Here is a 22,119-nt window from a genome sequence, read left to right on the forward strand (position 1 = left end):
AAAAATATTCCTATTTTTTATAACATCCTAAATAATAAAATACTTAAGAATAAATTAAACCAAAGAGATGAAAGTTCTGTACAATGAAAACTAAAATAATTTGATGAAAGAAATTAAGGGACACACAAATGTAAGGATACCCTGTGTTCATAAATTGGAAATATTATTATTTAAAAATTGTAATGCCCAGTGTTCAGAATCCCCAAAAAACCCCCAGGAAGGAGCCAAGACCCGCTGTAACTGCAAGAGAACCTTTATTCTTGCGAGCTCTCATCTCCAGCGCTCACCGGGGACCAAGAGAGCTTCTCTCGCCAACACAAAGGCTTTAAGGGGGTCTCAAGCAGTGGGCAGGGAGAGTGTTTATGATTGGTCAGGGGTAGGGTGAGGGGTCCAGTTACACAAAGGCACACTGGGCAGCTTGTTTAAGGTGGACTGAGTCCACCTCTCTACATTCCTATTGGCAGGTTCATGCAATTGTTACATTCTCGCGGTTTTCTAAGAAAAAGGAGTCATATACATAGTTACACAGGGTGGAGGGTACAGTACATTTTGTGCTGTCCTGCTCTTCCCTTTCATTCCCCCCTTGTCTTGGGACACCCGGCTCAATCATGAGACGGTTTGCATTTTTACTTTGTCTTTTACTTCTGGTTAAGGCCTTTAGTACTACAGTCCCCAACAGTACTGTCCACAGTGAATTCCAGTTCTTCTCCTGCAGGTGTTGAGTTTCCTCCTGGCCTGCGTGGAGTCCAGGCTAGGGATTTCACGGGTGAGGCCGCTGGTTGCCAGGATCTAGGCCGTTTCCTGGTGCAGGAGCTGGGAGTGGTGTAGCCAGGTCTGGACGCCGTCTACTTCAACAGCCGTGGGCGTGCTCAGGATAACAGTGTAGCATCCCTTCCAGGTTGGGGTGAGTCCTTGGGCAGTGAACTTCTTTACCTATACCGAGTCCTTGGGCTGGAAGGGTTGTACAGGAACAAGCTTATGGGTGGCTTTCTGGGTATACTGCACAGCCTGTAAAGACTTGAGTAAGGGAATGGTTATGAATTCCAGCTTTCAGTTTCTTCCTGTCCCTGGAAAGGAAGTGGCAGGGGGAGGTCTATCATATATGATCTCTAAAAGGGGGAAACTCCTATCGGTAGGGGGTACACCTGGCCCATAAGAGGGTGAAGGGTAGGAGGTTGGTCCAGTTTTCACCGGTTTCTAGGGTAAATTCAGTTAAATTCTTTTTTTGAGTCTCGCGCATGGCTGTCCTAAGGCTTGAGCTATATTTTGAGATATCTTGGCTACAAAAGGCGGGGCTGTTATCTGATCCTATGACTACTGGCAGCCTGAATCTAGGTATAATCTCCTGGAGTAATCTCTTGACAATTATAGAGGCAGTTTCTGTCCTAGTGGGGTATGCTTCAACCCAACCCGAGAAGGTGTCTATGAGAGCTAGCAGATACTTATACCCTGACGCTAGTGGCTTAATCTCTGTGAAATCCACCTCCCATACTCTCCTGGGGAATTTCCGTGGGGCCCGAATTCTCAGGGGGACCCTCTTACCTTGCTTAGCATTTACCTGTGCACAGACATTACTTCTAGTGACTATGCTTTTAATTATTTTATCTAAGAGTACCTGCCTTGTAGAACTTCAGAAGTCTTGGTGACGCCAAGTGGGTAGCCTGGTATAACTGGGTAACTAATGTCCAACCTATAGCCTCTGGGACCAACAGTCTGTCATCTGGTAGGGTACACCAACCATCCGGTTCTTTAATGGCTTGCTTCTGTTCTGCCAATTCCTCCTCTTGTTTGGTGTAGGAGGGGGTCTGCATAGGTCCAGGTACAGCAGGGTTACTAAAACTTGTAAAGGCCCCACTGGTTTTTGGACGGCTTCCGTGGCAGTTTGGTCTGCGGCTCTATTTCCTCTGGCTTCAATTGTCTTCCCTTTCTGATGTCCTTTGCAGTGCACTATTGCAACTGCCCTTGAGAGCCAGATGACCTTTAATGTGGCTAAAATGTTTTCCTTATTTTTAATTTCCTTTTTTACTGCAGTTGGTAACCCTCTTTTCTGGTGGATGGCACTGTGTTCCTATTGGAGGGCCTGGATTAAGGCCAAAAGCTCGACCTTTTGTGCTATGGTTCCCCTATTTAGGGACTGCGCCCAAATGGTGCGGTTCAGGGTGACTACTGCTGCCCCTGCACATCGGATGCCATCCTGAACATAACTGCTCCCAACCGTGAACAGTACCTTGTCTGGTGATGATAGTGGGGCATCTTTCAGGTCTGGACGAGCCGTTTGTACTGCGTCTGTTACCTCTGTGCAGTCATGAATGGGTTCCTCTGGCTCATCATCTGGAAGCTCTGGAAGCAGGCTGGCAGGGTTGATGGCTAGTGTCTTATGGAACCGGATGCAGGGCTGGTCCAGGAGAAGAGCTTGGCACTGGGTGATCCTGGTGTTTGACATCTATCTCTCCAGGGTACCTCGAAGGAGGGCCTCCACACCATGGGGTATTATTAGGGCTAGTTCCTGGCCCAGAGTTTGCTTATCTGCCTTCTTTACCAGCGATGCTGTGGTGGCTACTGCCCAGAGGCACGCTGGCCACCCTGCTGCCATGGGGTCTAGTCTCTTAGACAGACAGGCTACAGGTCTCTTCCAGGGACCTAGAGTCTGAGTGAGAACCCCTTTGGCAATGCCTCTTACCTCACTCACGTGGAGGTGGAAGGGCTTCGTGACCTCTGGCAAGGCTAGGGCAGGTGCTGAGATGAGAGCTTTCTTTAGCTCCTCAAAGGCCCATTGTTCTACTTCGGTCTAGTTCAGTGGCTGCGTTCCCCCAGTACTTGAGTCTAGAGGTTTAGCAATCCCTATGAGCCCCGGTATCCATAGGTTGTAGTATCCAACTGCCCCTAATAATTCCCGCTTCATCCCCCGCAAAGGATATGATGGCAGTCCAAATAGTTTCTGTAGGAGGTCACATCTACATAGGGGGTACGGGCATTCTGGCATGACCAGAAATGAATGAGTTACCGTGTTCTTTCCGAGGTCCATAGTCCTTTTTGATGTCTAAGGAAAACAGGCAATTTGTCCGGTGGCTTCCTGGACTGCTGTCTTCTTGGAGGTTACGGGTCCCATAGGCCCTGTCAAGACTGAATAGGCTGTTTCAGTGTCCACCAGGAAACTAACAGGTTTGCCCCCCACTTGTAAGGTTACCCTGGAGGCTTAATAGAAAGGAACCCCGGTCCTGTCAGTCCTTTTCTTCTAAGTTAAAGACCCTTGGAGTCTGAGTCTCCCCTTTCTGCTTCTCTAGCTAACCTGCCAGGACATTTTCTCTTCCTGTGCCTCTGCTTCTTACAATAGGCATACTAATTCCTTCCTATTTGCTGCTGGCTTTTTCTTCTTTCTAATATTTCTCTGTTCTTCTTCTTACTATTTATAAACTTTTATAAATTTTATAATTTTAAATTAGTCTCTAAACTTTTTTTTTATGTCTTTCAAAAATGTATAATCATGCCTCAAATCTTTTATTACTTTAAAATATTTAGAAAAGGCAGAGGGAGAAGGGAGCAGGCTCAGCCGCTTGAATTTCAAACTGTTATATTTTTCCTATAGATAAGAATCTCAGATTCTGATAAGCCTGGAATGGGGAATTTCTAGCTGCCGCCTTTAAGCCCCCTAACAGAACACAGTGAAAAGTGTCCAAGGAGTTGCCGAGGGTTCTTGGGTCTCATTGGGGCGGAGAGGGTCACAAGGGAATTTCCCTCCTTGTTGCTGCCTCTAGCCACTTAAAACAATCCCTGGAGGGGAGGGACACCGGGTGGGCGGAGGCAGGGAGCGCGGCGCGGGTCCCACCGAGGCGTTTTCATCTGGCAGCCCACTCTCTGTTCCCACTGGGAAAAGTGCTTTCCTCCTGCTAACGAAGGTGGTGTGGGGGAATCGGTGACCCCTACACTGTAATCAGACTCCCTGACCTTTCTGAAAAGCCACTCTGCTTGAGTGTGTTTCTATTAAAAATTACTGATTTCAAAATTATAACTTAAGAGTTGCCACACACACACAAGGACCAAGTGGCCTATAAAATATTTTCCTTTTCTTTTAAAGGTTTTACAATGTACAATAATCATATCAAACTTAATGGCCAATTGAGACAAACACTTCTGAGACCGTTCCTCCACCACTGATTAAGTCTGGGTGGTGGTGGATGTCAGAAATAAGATTCATTTAGGTTTTGAGCTTGCTGGGCAGACTTGGTGACTTTGCCAGCTCCAGCTTCCTTCTTATAGTTAATTTTAGAATGTGGTCCCTGCTTTAAATCTCTTTGGATTACAATTGTTATAACTTTATATCTTCAAATTAATAAATATAGACAGAAATGTTGTTAGGCAGGCCGATTCCCCCTCTGACAGAGAGAAAACACCCCTGGGAAAAAAGAATCCCAGTGGCCACTCGGAGGGATTGCTACCTGTCAGAGCACTCAGCCTTAAACAAATTAAATGTGTTGTTGTTTTTTTCTTCTATATATGAACAAATAATTATAACCAGGCAGACAACAAAATATCAAACAAACATCTGTCCTTATATCATTTTAGTAAATAAGTATTCTTATATTCTTGGGATCTAAGCAGATAACAGGAACACTGCCTCTAAGTCCCCTGATGGGGGCCTCCCTTTCTTATCGTCGCTTTTTCTGGCTTCTGCCATAGGCCAGTGGGCGGGACCAGTGTGTTGAAGGAAAAATCATCCTGCAGTCCGGCTCGGGGAGGGACAGGTTACACATGGAGCATTGTTTCAGGAGAGGCAAAACCTTGATAAAAGTTCCGTAATTCAATCACACAGTCAAAGGTTAAACTAGAAGGGAAGAACCACTCAATGTCCTCTAAGAGGATTTTAACAAACTGATAACAAACTGACAAAACCTTGACAAATCAAAATTCAATAAATAATATATACATATAGGGCCCAATTATGACAGAAAATATAAGACAAAAAGACAAAACAAACAGTCCTGATACCAACATGACAAAACACAAAACAAACACCTGTTGAGAGGGAGAGCCTCCAGCCCCTTCCGGGGGGTCCCTCTCTCCTCTCGCAGGAGAAGATTTCTTGTGAGCTTAAAGCCTGGATGGCCTCCTGAAAGAAAAGATTTTTAATCCAGTTACAGATGCTATTAGAATCAGATGAGAGAGGAAGGGAAAGTCCAGGTTATGTCCTCTCTGAGGATCCTAATAACTGAAAACAGTAAGTTAAACAAACGGTTAACGGGGTCTATAAAGAGTTAATAGTAACTTCAGCCTTAGTTCCACGTTGGACTATGATGTCACAGGCCTGTAAATCTTTCCGCCCTGTGAAGTTGTTAGCTGGGAGTCTCCGAGCACCAAAAGAGATAAGGAAGCTGTAAATAAAAGTTCCTTTGTTCTTTGAAATGTTATAAATGGATACTTTTAAATCAACCTTAGAACTTTAAAATTCAATTTAATACAGTAAATTCACAAATCAGAGCAAACTGAAACCTTCATTTATACAAACAGAGGAATTTTTATCATCTAAGTGGGCTGATTCCCTCTCTGACGGAGAACAAAGGACTCTGAAAAAGGTGTCTCAGCAGCTGCTAAAGACCTTTGTATTCCGCCACAGCAGGTCCGCCCTATCTTTAAATAAATTAAACAGCAGAAAGAGATAACAAATATTTTCACATTTATATTTATATACCAAACAGTCCGAGTTTTTGACTCCTACTAGATATTTACCAGAGTTTAAACAGACACCTGATTAATTTGCCTGAGGAAGCTCTATGGCCTTCGGGGGGGGGGGGGGGGGGAGGAAGGGGGGAGATTAAGCTCCCCTTTCCACTCACTTGGAGTGGAATGAGTCTGTCCCATAATGTCCGTCAAGAGAGTCCACAAAACAAAACAAAAACAAATCAACACACACAAACAGAGGATCCTTAAGAAAATCCTTCCAACGCGAGTCCGTTGGAGCAGAACCAGAAGCGTGGACGACGGCCTCACGCCGACCGGCGGGAGCGACCCACCTCGTCCCAGAAACTGAGGGGCATACACATCCCTCCTGAAAGAGGATCGAGACGTCTCCCGATGCCTCTTGCCCGTGATCCTTCAGCAGCGCGTCCGCCTAGATCGCTTCGGGCACTGCCAGAAATTCAGATTTGAGCTCACACAAGAGACAAAAGACAAACAGACACCTACCGTGGCCAGTCAGGTTCTCCGGGTTTGGGGGTCCCTCGGAGGGCTTGGGGATCCCGGACGCGCCCCCAAATGTAATGCCCAGTGTTCAGAATCCCCAAAAACCCCCCAGGAAGGAGCCAAGACCCGCTGTAACTGCAAGAGAACCTTTATTCGTGCTAGCACGAGCTCTCATCTCCAGCGCTCACCGGGGACCAAGAGAGCTTCTCTCGCCAACACAAAGGCTTTAAGGGGGTCTCAAGCAGTGGGCAGGGAGAGTGTTTATGATTGGTCAGGGGTAGGGTGAGGGGTCCAGTTACACAAAGGCACACTGGGCAGCTTGCTTAAGGTGGACTGAGTCCACCTCTCTACATTCCTATTGGCAGGTTCATGCAATTGTTACATTCTCGCGGTTTTCTAAGAAAAAGGAGTTATATACATAGTTACACAGGGTGGAGGGTACAGTACATTTTGTGCTGTCCTGCTCTTCCCTTTCAAAAATAACCATACATCTCAAAGCCATCTATAGAGTTAATGCATTTCCTATCAAAACTCCAATGTATGTTTCACTGATAGAAAAATAATCCTAAAATTTGTATGGAACCTTAAAAGACCCTGATTATCCAAATCACATCTTAAAAAAAGAACCACCTTAGAAGCATCACACTCACTGATTGCAAAAAATGTACAAAGCTATAGTAATCAAAACAGTATGTTACTGGAAAAAAAATAGACTCATAGACACATTATTGCTGGGCTCTCAATTCTGGACCCTAATTGAGAGCCCAGCAATAAACCTTAGCATATAAAATAAACTAGTTTTGACAAGAGAGATAAGAATTTTCAATAGGAAAAGCACAGTCTCAGCAATAAATGGTTTTTAGAAAGCTGGATAATAAGCAAAAGAATGAAACCAAATTCATTACACCACTCCTCACAAAAATGAACTTATAATAAAGACTCAAATATAAAATTTGAAACTGTAAAATTCTTAGCAGAATTTTACCAAAGACTGGCAGGGTAAAGGAAGCAGGGAGATATTGGTGAAAGGGTACAAACCTCCAATTACAAGATAAATAAATTCTGAGTATCCAATAAACATAGCTATTATATAGAGCAGGCAAACATAGGTTTACAGCTGTTCATGTGGAAAAAGACATGCAGGTTATGATTAACTCTGTGTTTCATATACTCATGACTATAAACCTACTTTTGCCCATCCCTTTATATGAAAAGCTCATAACCAACATACTCAAAGAGCAAAACTGAAAACTTTTCCTCAAAATCATGAACAAAGCCAAGGGTGCCTACTCTTCTTGTTTCTATTCAACATGATAATGGAAGTCCCAGCCAGATCTACTAAACAAGAAAAATAAATAAAAGACATCCCAATCAGAAAGAAGTAAAATTGCCCCTGTTTAGGGTTTTCTACATGTCATGGTTTGACATGTAGAAAACCCTAAAGACTTCATTTAAAAATTGTTAGAACTAGTAAACCAATTCAGGATAATAAACCAGCATACAAAAATTGGTTATATTTCCTAACAATGAGCTATTACAAAAGAAAATTAGGGAAAACCTGCCATTTATAACACAAAAGAAATACACAAAATTCTAAGAAATAAACTGAAAGACTTGTACAGTTTAAGTTAAAAAAACACTGATGAAAGAAATTAATGAAGACAAAACAAATGGAAAGACATCCTCTGATCATGGATTAGTATAATATTATTAAATGACCATAATCTATAGATTTTGTAGATTCAATATAATTCCTACAAAAAAAAACCTAAGGTATATTTTAGAGAAATGGAAAAAGAGTTTTAAAATTTATATGAAATAAAAAATATCACAAAATAGGCACAAAAATCTTGAGAAAAAAGAACAAAACTTGTAGGTATCACATTTCCTGATTCCAAAATATATTACAACACTAGAGTTATCAAAACAGTATGGAAGTGGTATAAAAGAGACATATGCACAATGTTTCAAAACAGAGACCTACAAATGAATCCTCACATAGATAGTCAACTGATACTCAACAAGGGTGCCAACAATTCACAGTAGGTATAGGATAATCTTTTTGTGCTGGGAATACTGAATGTCCACATGTAGAAAAATGAAATTGTACCTTTGCCTTACACTATATCATAAAATCAACTCAAAATGGATTAAAGACTTATACAAAGGATGTGAAAATGTAAAACTACTCTAAGAAAACGCAGGGGAAAAGCTTTGTAACTGGTCTTGGAAATGATTTCATGACATTCAAAGCACTGATAACAAAAACAAAAATAGATAAGTGGGATTTTATAAAACGAAAAAGCTTCTATGCAGCAAAATAAATAATCAACAAAGTATAAAGGCAACCTATGAAATTGTTGAAAATATTTTTAAACCATATATCTGATTTAAGGGTTTCATCTTCAAAATGTATAAAGAACTTGCACAACTCAATACAAACAAAACATAACTAAACTTAACTACAAAAAAAACAAAACCCAATTTAAAAATGGGCTAAGGATTTGACTAGACAGTTCTCCAAAGAAGACATATGAATGCCCAACATGTATGCACAAATTGACACCACAATGACAAATCCCCTTATACCTTTTAGGATGAATATTATATTTTTAAAGAGAGTCAATGGGGGGATAAGGACACATATGTAATATCAATAAAGACATTTTTTAAAAAAGAGAGTCAATAGCATTGGTTAAGGAATGGAGAAATTGCAATCCTTTCACACTGTTGGTGGGTATGCATAGTGGTGTCACCACTATGGAAACCAGTTTGGAGTTTCCTTTAAAAATTAGAAATGGAACTACCATATGCTCCAGCAATCCCACTTCTGTCTCTTTACTCAAAAGAGTTGAAACTCTGATCTCAAGAAGATATTATAACTCCCATGTTCATTGCAACACTATTCAAAATAGCCAAGATGTGGAAACAAATGTCAAAAATGGATGAATGGATAAAGGAAATGTTGTACATACATACAACAGAATAAAATTCAAACTTAAAAAAGGTTTATAAAGTTGGTTATTTGAAGAGAATGGTAAAATAACAAACCCTTTGCAAAACAAATTTTTTTTAAAAAAATGAGGAAGTAAAAAGCAAGTACAGACCCAGCTGTGTCTCTCAGTGGTTAGAAGGTAGAGGGTAGGAGAGTGGGCCTATGCACTGAAAGGTCACGGGTTTGACTCCTGGCCAAGGGCACAGAGGTAAGCATTCTCTCTTCATTTATTGTATGTAATTGTCTCTTTAAGGATAGCATTTGAAAATAGTTGATTGAGTATAACATTTCAAAATTCTCTAAGACTCTAAGTAAAATTTGCAATTTTAGTAAATGTTTCCAGCAATAAATTCCAGCAATTTTTAATTGGTTTTCAACAACTAACTCAAGAAATATACATGAGTTTAAAAATTTACCAAATTTTAGGAAAGCAAATCACATTAGCAATGATAACATGTGCCAACAATATACTTCATATTTTCACTCTTCAAATATAATTGAAAGATGAGAACATTATACTTTTAAAAACTCATAAATTTATGAACTGTATATTCTACCAAACTGCCAAGATGTCTAAGTAAATACTCTCCTAAGACCTTTACAAATAATAAAACCACATGCATTTTTAGGGGTCAAATATCAGCAACAATAAGTAAGGACTGGTTTTGTTTTCATTCACATTTAGGAGGAAGAAAAGGAACAGTACGGTTTGCTTTGAATGTCATTTTTTATTCAAAGGTTACCTCTCATTTGTTATAACTGAAAGAGTATTATGAATAATGATATCCCTAAGCTCCAATTATGTTTTGCAAATTAGAATTAGGTCAGATGTTATGGCAGATACAAAACAGTCTAATAAATGTGCTTAGAAATCTTAGAAATGAAGACAAATTTCATTAATTGTAAAATCATCTGTTTCAAAAAGGAAGGTTTATTCTTTTGGGTCTAAATATGCCCCAGAGAGAAGTCCACAAGAGGAAGAACTTTGAATTTAATTGCCAGTGAATGCAATATACTAGAAAATAGAAATGAATAATGTTGCAAAGCACCCTTTAATTTGAAGTTCTTTGAAGTTACTTATTAATAAAATTGCTTTGATTTTGTTCACTTTTCTCCTTCCTTGACAGTAAATTGACCTCTCATCATCTCAAAGCTCATCTGCTCAAGCCTATTTTATTTATTATTTATTTATTAATTAATTATTGTTATGATTGATTTTAGAGTGAGATAGGAAGAGAGGGATGTTGGCAGGATGCAAAAACATGCCAGATCCCTTGATGCCTAGATTCACAGGGGCATATTATCACTTCTGCCACAATCAATATATCAAAGAAAATCATGAGGTCAGCTCAGATTCATGGATAGAGCAATATACTCAAATTCTTAATAATTGCATCTATAAATTCATTGGAAAGGAACATAAATACAATGAGAGGAATAATCAGGGTCATTGTGCAAACAGCATACCACAAATAGTTTATAAATTGTAAAAACACGGGCCAAAACCAAAAATTTCAAAAAATATAGAACATAAAAAATTAAGAAAAACACATTGAACTGTCCTTGTTATTGCAATCTAACTCTATACTTAAGCACAACTTCAAAAATTTCTGTAAACAGAAATATATTTGTTCATTCCAGTTCTGGGTAAAATGGAGTAAGCATATTCCATCTGGTTTCTGCCACTGAATTCAACTATAAAACCTGGACAGATGTATGAGAACAGCAAGTTGAGGACTAAGAAAGAAAATGGTAGCAGGTACATGGAGGAAGAATATACTGTTTGGGAATAAGAAAAGCAATTCTTTCCTCAGGAGAGTATAGAAATACATTATTTTTTATTTTCTCTCTTCACTTGCCCAATCTACCAGCCACTCCCCATGGTGGCAGTGGAAGCTAAGGGAAATTACACAGAAATGGAAAATTCCCTCTTCATTTAGTGGAAATGCAGTTCTAAAAATATGGGGCCATTCCCATTGTTTTATTTTTCTTGCTTTTCTTTCTCCATTCCATGTCAGACCTGGATGTAATCATGCAAGTGTACTGCAGAGTGAATTTATTAGTGCTGTGTTTGACTGAATGACAGACAAGGGCCATCTCACAGAACAGGAAAGCACTGGGGAGCACTGAAATGAAGGAAGCTCAGGAAAGAGATGCTCTAATTTGTTTATAAACTTTTGGACTAACCTCCTACCCAAACATGCATAGATTTGTTCTTAATTAGCCTATCAAAAACTTCAAGAACTGAACCACTGAATAGATAGCCTTCAGGTTCCAGAATGATCATGTGAGTGACACACATCTCGGATAAATTTCAAAGCATGTAAAGGTTTGGAAAAATAAATTAAAAATGAAACTAGAATGTTAGAATTTAGTCCCTGACCTTAACTATCTTGACTGCCCACTAATACAAAAATATTAACATTATCCACAGGATTTCAGATTTAGTTGTACGATGAAATACTAAAAATAATCAGGTTACAATTTACAATTATTTGACATATAAAAAAAAATCAACATACCAAAATGACATAGATAAGCTTTTATATCTGATAAAGACTTAAAAGTGACAATTAAAAAATGCTCAAATAAATGATTCTGAACATTCTTTTAAAAATAGAAAAGTAAAAAGGGCTGGTAATTAAATAGATTAAGAAATAACAAGTGGAAATATTATAATTGAAAATTTCAATAATGAAATTAAAAATCTCACTGGATGATTTCAACAGCAGAATGAAAATGACAGGAAAAAAGAGTCAATGAGCTCTTCAAGACAAATCAATAAAAAATATTCAATCTAAATAACAGAGAAAAGGACTAGGGAAAATGAACAGAGCTTCAGGGGCTGATAAAAATTAATGAGTACTCCAAAGTTCATGTTATTCATGTTCCAAAAGGCAAGAAGAAAGAATGTGGTGCTGAAAAGTATTTAAAGAATAATACAGAATGGGGCAAAAGTAGGCCTACAGTTGTTCATACAGAAAATAGTACAATTAGTAAATAATATCAAGAATAAACTCTGTTTCACATTTTCACAAGTGTTTTTGCCCCACCTTGTATATGAGAGCTTCTTAAATTTGGTGGAAGACAAGACATTACAAATTCAAGGACCTCAGTGAACCCAGAATGGAATAAGCTCAATAGCTCTCTGTCCAGTTGCAACATAATCAAACTGCTAAAAACTAAATACAAAGAAAAATATTGGAAGCCACCAGAGAAAACTGACATACTAACTATAGAAAACAATTCAAATGACTAGATTTCTCATCAAAAGCATGGGGACAGAATGAAGTGGCACATATGTATATATGCCTGATCGCCCCTAACTGACTCTACTTCAGCCCCCACCACCATGGCTTCGTCCGGAATGATGTCTGGAAGGTCGTTCAACTGTCTAGTCTAATTAGCATATTATGCTTTTATTATTACAGATATGTTAGAATTTCTCTTTCCCACAGCCTTGTTAACAGTTAGTAGCATTAGACTTTCTAATTTGTGCTGAAGTGTGTTAAATAGTACCTTACTGTTTAATAAGCCAGTCTTTATAGTTTTATTAATATACTAGAGGCCTGGTGCACAAATTCATGCAGCTTGAAAGGAAATTAATTAGAAGGAATATTTTAGAGGCCAGAGAGGAACTGCAGGAGATTGGCTCCAGGGCATGCCCAACCTGTCTCACCCAGTCTCCTACCTGTTGGAGCGTCTGTGCCCTGGTGGTCAGTGCATGTCATAGTGACTGGTCAAGCAAACCGAACGGTTGACTGATTGGTGGGACACTTAGCATATTAGGCTTATATATATAGATTGTTTTACTTTTCTGCAATCCTTATATTTTTAGGTTATGGTATATATGAAATATGTGACTTATTCCTTTATTGTGTGCACTCACATCTGCTTTTTGATTTGATTGTTCTGTATAATTACAATTTTCAGGTTGGCATAAGTCTTTAAGAAAATGATGAAATAGGGTACCTTTAATCAATGTGCCCTATTATCAGAATTTCAGCAAAATAAGTACATATCTTACCCCTACACAGTTAGTTTTGTGTTACTGTTGAATGAAAGATAATATTTAATCTAATTCTAAATACTTAGGTCTAACATATCCTAAGGTCAGTTTTCTCATTCATGTCGTATCTGTTGCCACCTCCCCTCTATTACTCAAGAGAAGGAATTACACACTGTGGCTTATCCATCCACTTCCTCTATTTCTTTTCCAATCCTCCTACCTAACAGTAGTGCCCAAAGAAGCATAGGATCCCTGTGAGGCAGAAAATGATTGAATAATCATGCAAAGTCCAACTGACAAAGATCTCCTTTACCGGCTGGTAAATGATTCCCAAGTTTTCACATTTTAGTATCATTCAATATTTAGAGGAAACTTCACAATTTCCACAGCAATGATGGCCTTTGAAATACAAAAATAAGAACTTAAATACAAAATAAAAATTATAGTGGAATGATTCTTTAAGATGAAACTGTTGTTGCTATCACATGCTGCTAGATTCACTTTGCCTATATACTAGTCAAGGTTCTCCAGAGAAAGAGCAAGATAGATATAAATTATAGCTATATAAACATGTGTAATAGAAAAATTGTACGGAGTTAAACAGCCAAGACATTATTTAAGACTACCGCAGTAAGAGAGAGCATTTCATCTTGGAGGGAGCACTGGGTGAGCTGGAGGAAAAGTACTGCAGGAAGTGAAAGAGTAGTTGGTCAATGTTATTAGACCAGCTGTGTCTGCTAATTGGTGCTCACTCAGGCTTCCACCTTCTTACACAGACCGACACACTATCTTTCTTGGTGATAACCTTTCAAAGGGATGGCTCCTAGTCCTTGAGAAAGACACTCCTAGGTTGTAAAGCTGACAAAAAGTCTGGGAGAAGATTTACATGTCAAAGCAGCAGAGAGAATTTACAATTCCAAGTTTTCTGAGGTAAGTGCTCTAAGAAGAGGGAGGTCAAGGGCCTCCAGTGAGGAAGAAGCTGGTCTAAAGTTTGGTCAAGCTGACAGGAACAAGGAAGGCTGTCTTGCTCAGTAGATTAAGGGATGTGTCAGGCTGACATAGGAGAGGGAGATGACAGGAAGACTGGCAGTTTCTTATGTAAGAACTCACTGGGAAAGGACTCCATTTTAAGAGGCTTATGGTACACATTTCCAGCTATGTACCCAAAAGAATTATTGCCAGACACCAATATGTAAAATGGGGATGATCAATGTAAGATGTTCTCTGGAATTAATATTTTTGTTGAAATATTAATATCTGGATTAATCAGGTGATTGAGTATACTCAATTCTAAATCCCAGAACTAGGAACAAGTTTAAATAAAAAAATCAACAAAGTAACAGTCATGAAATGGTTGGTACTCTCTATAATGTCTATAGTAGTGGCCAGTAAATTTGTTTAAAGCCTTAAAATGTTCCTAATTTTGACTTTGATCTTTTTCAAATATATTATTGATGTTTTATTTTATTGACCTAATAGGTTACAAAAGTAAAATTAAACCACATGTAACTAAATAAGAATGTGCTGATAGCTAGGTCCTGGGAATTTACTTATATGATATGTTTTAAGAAAAGATAAATAAGCTGATGTTTATAAAAGACTTGTGGCATAATAACAAAATAAATAAAAAACATAATTGAAAAAACACATTATCCTCACTGTGAACATCAATTTCATGAAACGTGATGTAGATACTAGAAATTAGAAATATGAAGACTCGGTGGTACATATTTGGGAAAGTGTATATAATAATAATGCATGAAAAATACAAGTATACAAGTTGTATATACTATTTAAAACTTAGAAGTATAGATGTGTTCAGGTTGAGGATGATTGCAGTATTTCCTGAAGAGCTGTGAAAAAATATTTTAAATATCCTTTTTTATCATTATAAACATTAGTATCATTGAAGAGTATTTTTGCACAAACCCTAAATTTCTTTAACTTTTGAGGAAAAAAAAATTGAAAAAAACAGTTTCATGGTGTTTTCTTGCACAGGTGGGAAATACTGAACTATTAGGATGGAAACAACAAGTCAAGAAGCATTTAAAGCCATTTACTCTCTGGGCAAATGAGAATTTTGAAAAGGTCTTTAACATAATAAAGATTTATTATGCTAAATATTTATTATCATCCACTTATATTTATTACCATCCACTACTTTGAGCAAAGCACTATGCTAGGCATATAACAAGCTAGAAGAGAAAAACTGAGAAGACTAGGCCCTCTGTCATATGTGCTAAGTCAATAATACTCAGGTTATGCCAACGCTGCAGTGACAGCACTGTAATAATCGTGGTTAATGCTGCAGCACAAATCTTTCAATGTGTTTCCAAGAAATATAAACAATATATGTTTCCATAATTAATGCAGAAAGAAGGAGGTATAAGCTCTACTTTCCTCTGTAGGATGTGGAAATAGGAAGAATAATAAAACCTACACTTCTCTAACATATTATATCAATAAGAAGAACACATAATATAAGGGGCAAAAGTCAAGATAAAAATAAGGATCATATTAAGCTTTTGAAAAAAAATTGATTGATCCTATTAATCCAAAGCAAAGGGATGTCGGAATAAATGGAGATGGCTTGTAATATATGACTATAATGAAAAGCCCATGTGGGATTCATCAAAATGTCTATTGATTAAAAGGATTTGCTGAACTCAGAAAGTACATCTGAAATTACTTTTGTGTCAGTTATAAGGATAAAAGAAGAAATTCAACATATCTTCAAGAAAGAGAAAAATTATCAGAAAAATCTGAGTTTCTTTGCAGAAAAGAACTCAGAACAACAGATAGTCCACTCTGATTTTGTAAACTTCTGTACTTAAAGGCTTTTCATTGGAACTTGGAAATTAGGATATTTATATTGATTAATTCAGAAGAATATCCAACATTTTGGATAAAGGTTAATTTCTCAAAAATTTATTAACATCTTAGAGGAAAAACTTAAATTAGACCCTTTAGACATTGTTATTTCATCCTGTGTTTTCTGACAGACTTAGTAAAAAGTAGATTCTGTTATTTAAGATAGCAAATGATCTGATAAACAGTGCCTTAAAAAAAAAAAAGACTATATATTTGAAAGAAGTACAATGAATTCAGAAGTGCAAACACAAAAAGGATTCATAAGTACAAATATGTGGAATTCTCCATATTTCCCCTCATTTCTATTTTTTCATCTGTACATTCAGAGTTGCTCAAGTTTCGGGATGTATGATTATTTCACATCAAGTGGAAAAATTAGGACCTTCAAAGTAGTCAGCAGGAACTCAGGCACATCGACCAGTATTCTGATCAAATTCTGGTCTTAACATATAGTAGGCAGACCAAGGGAAGCCCTTCATCATCCTTACCTTTGTTGAAGCTTCATTACAACACTGCTCCATTCCTTGGTTTGGGGCTTAGCCAAATGATTTCCTTTGGCCAGGGGATGGAGGAGAAGCAACAGTGTTCAGTCTCTTAGGATACTAGGAGAGACCCTTTTATCTCTGCCACACTTTGAGAATAGTGATTTCCAGCTAGCCCTCTACATAAATGAGGATAAGAAAAACTTGGACCAGGGAAGGTCAATGATAGGCTTGCAAAGAAAAACTGGTCCCCATCAGCTGCTACAGCTTCCAGCAGAGTAGTCCAGCTGAACGCAATCTGTAACACCAGCATCTGAGGACCCCAGATGATGAACATAAAATATTACTATTTTAAGCCACTAGATTCTGGGTGATTTGTATTTAATATTTTTATAAGGTTAGCTAACTGAAACAGAGTAAGCCAGAATATGGTAAAATGATCACCAATCTTGGTGTCAAAAGATGCAAATTGGAATGGCAGATTTGTCACTTACTAATTCTATTAATTTAGCAGGCAATTAAACTGAGACAGACTCCATGTTTCAATGGAAACAATAACATTAATAACACTACTTTACAAGCCCCTTCTCATATCCAGGACCCTTTTTATAATAACCTGGCTCTCATGGATTGTCTAGTTACTTCTACACCCTTGGGAGATCCAAGCTCATGTCTGGTGTTAATTCCCTTCCTCTCTACCATGATCACTTTGTATCTCCTGCTCCCTGTATCCCTTTCTAAAGGTGATTGGCATCAGTGATTGACATCAATGATTATCAGTGATTGACACCAATCTTCTGATCTCTTTCAGAATCCAGACTCATCTGTTTATTTGATTCCTTCTGCCTGTTGCAGAGTCCTCCCCAGATTTGAATTTCATCATGGTAGGTGTGATAATTGGGAATCTGACTATTCCTTGTCATGACACCAATGAATACCTTCAGATAATTTTACTTTTCAAGAAACTCCTATACTATGTGCATAGCAAGTGTACAGCATTTTACAACATGTGCCACTACTCATGAAAAAGAAAACAAAGTCTATCAGATTAAGATTACAAATCAAGTGATCCAGTGTTGTTTAGAAATAGTCACTCCCACTGCCTTGGGAGCTGGTCACATTTCACAAGAAATGCTGTGTTTCATCCTTACTGCCACAATTGAAGTGGAAAGTACAAAATAAAACTCATTCAAGGGTACAATAATGAGAGTAATAAGGAAAGACAAAACAGCCTCTATAGTAAATTACTAGGTGTATAACAGTCATTTTCAAGCATTTAAAGGAAGTTTGAAAGAAGGTAGATTTTTTTTTTTTTGTAGCATCTGAAAGGTAAACTAACACCATTTATAGAGGTTACAAGGAGATAATTTTAGGCTATATATCAGAAAGTACTAACACTTATAACTGGTTCAAAAATGACTCAATCTGCTTTAAGGGGAAGAGATATCTCTATTCAGTGGGAGTGCCACACTAGATACTTTGTCGGGCTGTTTTGAGTATCTGTACAGTATTTGACAAGGTAATCTAAGTAGGCAGCTGTACACTAAGATCCAATATAAGTAGCTTAGCACATACTTTCTCCCATCCAATGCAAAGCATTTATGGCAAATGAATGCTTCTTGCAGGTATGCGATTTGGATGTGAGGATGAAGAGAGTGGTGTGCAAAAACAGTGATATACCATATACTATTCCATGTATTACCACTTCTTTATTTTTATAATATTCATTTTAAGTCCCTAATCCATAGAATACAAACAAACAAAACTTGCCTTTTAAAGTTATATTATCTTGTTCTCATTTAGGTTGGTTTGTTTCAGCCTTGTATGGATAAATATTTATTAAATTTCAAGGTGACAATTCTATTTAAGTATTAATTTTCTTGTCACAAATGTTTGCCTCTGTAATTTTTCTTCTCCAGATTGGAGTTTAGATATAAGGAAACACAACAGGAAACTGTGCCCAAGCTGAACAATTCCTTTGCTGTTCCTCTGATTTCTCACTGGCCTTCAATGGAGATGAAATTTTTACACATAGACTGGATGTGCTCCTAGGTTTCACTTCTCAAATACACAGAAGGAATCAAGTACAGCTTCTTCCCTCCACTGACTCAGCTCTACTGCAACCTTAGTTCACTCTACCGAACCTCTGAATCTCATTCACATTCTCCACCTGGTCTCTAGATTAGTTATCAACCCCTGACCTCTGTCACAGCACTACGTCATCTCTTACCCCTTGCTACTGCTGCCCCATTTCAAGCTCAGTGGCTGTCAATTCTCATTTACCCTTCCCCCTGGGAGGGAAAAGGAAGTTCTGCCCTTTATTTTAGTAAAGTACAGTGGAGCTACTTCCAGCTCCCTTTATATCTACTTTGCAGTGACTCCTGTTACTACTATGAGACTTCCTGTAAGGTGGTCTCCCTCAGTTTGAAAAAGAATGTAGAGCATGATTCCCTTCATTTTGCATTTTCCTTTCAACTTGAACAAGGTAGGAGATGAAGCAAGAATACATCCAAAAGATTCTTATCTCTGTTCTGGCTCAACTCTTTAAAGGGCCTCCTAGTTCTCCTTGAAATTAAAATTTTTGTATATTATAAGGAAAGAAACATCCTAGTCTTTTCTGTCAATGGTTTATGATTGTCAAGACTCATTTCTTCAAAACACATGTCCTGATACAGAAAGAAAGCTGTTATGATTTAGAAAAGGAAATAAATTTTTTTTTATCTATGCCAAAAAAATCAAGACTTCTTTCTTCCCTTACAATAAACAAGTCAACACAGTAAAATCAACAAAAGCTTATCAATAGATCCATTCTTTTAATTGCTAGCTACTCTCCCTTCAGTTCTGACAGTAAGCCTTGTAATGGCCATAGGTTTTAAAGGTAGAACATTTTCAGAAAATCATTATTTATGGATATACATATTTAACATTTTTAATATATTCATTACTTCTGTTTCTAGGAAGATGGAGTGTTCATCAAATAGAAGGAGGCTCAAAAGGTAGAGAAGATGGCAAATGGCTAAAACTTCAAATTCTAAGGAACTACACTGAGGTGAGTTCACTGTGGTTTTTGTTGTTGTTTTTTTGTTTTGTTTTGTTTTGTTTTGTTTTTTGTATGTTTGTATGGTTGGTTTGTTTTACCTCATATATCCCAGGCTAAGAGTTGAAGAAATTATCAACCAGGAAATACCAACAAGTGTAGTAAAATATCAGAAGGAGACCAGTAAAGGGAAAACATGGCAATACCAGGAAACTTAAACAATAACTGCTCTACTCTGCAGAACAGCACAGACAAACCACATGCATTCCTACCACCAAATGCTAAGCAGAGAGCCTAGACTTCCACCCTTGCATGGCTATAATAAGGCACCCCAACACCCTCTGGGGTGATGTCAGAGAAGGCTGACTAGACAAGTGGACTTTCATCTCTGCCATGAAGTAATGATGCCCGCTTCTGCTTGAGAAGTCAGTGGAAACCACTAAGAAAACACGTACTTCTAACCCCACCCGTTGCCCTAAGGTGGTGTAAGAAGAGATCTAGTGGAGAGTTAGTAATTTTATCTCTACCAGTGTGAACAGGGCTCCTACACTTTCCTCATAGTGTCAGTGGGAGCTGTGTGGAGTGCAATAAATACACATTCCTATGTCTCTCAACCTGAGAGGTATAAATGGAGGACCAATAGGAAACTGACAGTCTCACACCCATCAGCAACTAGGAGGTCTCCCATTTATGGCAGCTGAGCAAGGAAACTAAATTTCTATTTGTTCTATTTGGCAGTAATGAGGTAGTGCCTCCAAATCCCCTGCCCAATTAGTATCATGGGAAGACAACTAAAAAAAGAAAAAGAAAAAAAAAAAACGGTGTAAATAAGATCCAGAATATCTATATATATGAAAGGCTAATAGGCTGTGTCTGATCATCTGACAAGTCGCTATGACACGCACTGGCCACCAGACGGCAGACACTCAATGCAGAAGCTGCAGAGATACAATGACTTGGCAGAGGCAGTTCTCAGGTGATACACCGGAAACCAGAGAGGAGGAAGCCTGATTCCTCGCAGGGCTGCGCAATTCCACCTTTGGCCATGGGTTATGTTGTTGCTGAGGCACTGTCAGCCCCTAATCAAGTTTACTGCACACTTGTGTTTGCGTTCCATACCCTGTACTACAGCAACTTTGCAGAGTGCACTCTCGCACTCTGGGACCCCTCGGGGAATGTTGGGTAGCTGGTTTCAGCCCAATCCCTGCAGGCCAGGCTGAGGGACCTCACCTTCTGGAGGGACCCTACTCACTCCCCAGATACTGGGGAGGGACCACGGGAGGTTGGCTCTAGGGCGTGTCTGGCCCATATTGCCCAGTCCTGCCCTGCAGGCCACCTTCTAATTAATTTCTTTTCAATGTCCACTAATCTGTGCACTGGGTTACTAGTTATAATATAATACTGAAAATATCCACATTTCAATATAAAATTACATGACATAGCAAGAAACAGAAAGATATCAAACTGAATCAAAAAGATGAAAAAACAAATGACAATACCAAAGTGACAAAGATATTAAAATTATTAGATAAGCATTTTAAAGCAATAATAAAAAACACCAAAAATCCTTCAAAAATGGTAAATACATTTGACATAGATAAAAAAAAAATAGAAAGTTTCACCAAAGTGTCAGCAAATAAACAGAAGATATAACTTAGATTAATTGAAAATTTTACAATTGAAAAATATGGTAACTGAAGTAAAAAACTCAAAGGACAAGAACAACAATAGACTGGTGAGGACAGAAAAACAGAAATTAATAAATCTGAACAACAACAAACATTAGACTTGAAAAATTATTAGGTCCTCAGGGGATTTATGAGATGATATCAAAAGATCTAATATTCATGTCATCAGAGGTTAGCAAGGAGAGGTAAAGAAAAGTGTTTAAGAAATTATCACTGAAACTTTCCAAATTTGTCAAAAAGAAATTATAATCCTACAGATTCAATAAGCTATGCAAACCCCAAGCACGAGAAGCCAAAGAAATATATGACAAGAAACAACATAATTTCTTCTGAAATCTAGAGACAAAAATCTTACAATAGCCAGAGAAAGCAGCATCTTAATTACTGGAGAAAACAATTAGAAAAAAAAAAATCAGGTTTCTCATAAGAAGCCATGGACACCAAAAGAGGTAGCAAAATAGTTTCCAGGTGCTAAAAGAAAAGAGTGGTCAACCCAGAATTCTATACCCAATAAAAATATCTTTGTGGTAAAACAGGAGAACCAGGACATTCTCAGATGAAGGGAAATTAAAATTTATTGACAGATCTACCATTAAGAAATAATTAAAGCATATTATGGAAACAGAAGGCAATAATAAAGAGCATCAGGAAGGAAGGAAGAATATGATCAGCAAAAATATGGGTACAGAATAGGCTTTCCTTTCCCTCTTGAGTTTCCCAATATGCCTGATGGTTGTACTAAAAATTATAGTACTTTTTAATGAGGTTGTATGTATTTAAGTTAATATATTATAAATGGGGATGGTAAAGGGACATAAAGAAAAGTAAGATTTTTTCCTATTTAACTTGACTATTAAAAT

The 22,119-nt window shown here is 37.9% G+C and overlaps 1 long non-coding RNA gene across 1 annotated transcript; it reads right to left on the reverse strand.

Moving 5' to 3' along the window:
* Positions 1-617: 617 nt before the first annotated feature.
* On the reverse strand, positions 618-5,142 carry LOC129148833 (uncharacterized). The gene is made up of 2 exons (XR_008555804.1): positions 5,014-5,142; positions 618-1,067 (listed from the first exon to the last, which is right to left on the reverse strand). It is a non-coding gene; the product is annotated as an uncharacterized LOC129148833 (long non-coding RNA).
* Positions 5,143-22,119: the final 16,977 nt, after the last annotated feature.

Source organism: Eptesicus fuscus, chromosome 4, assembly GCF_027574615.1.
Source record: "Eptesicus fuscus isolate TK198812 chromosome 4, DD_ASM_mEF_20220401, whole genome shotgun sequence".
Classification (NCBI taxonomy): domain Eukaryota; kingdom Metazoa; phylum Chordata; class Mammalia; order Chiroptera; family Vespertilionidae; genus Eptesicus; species Eptesicus fuscus.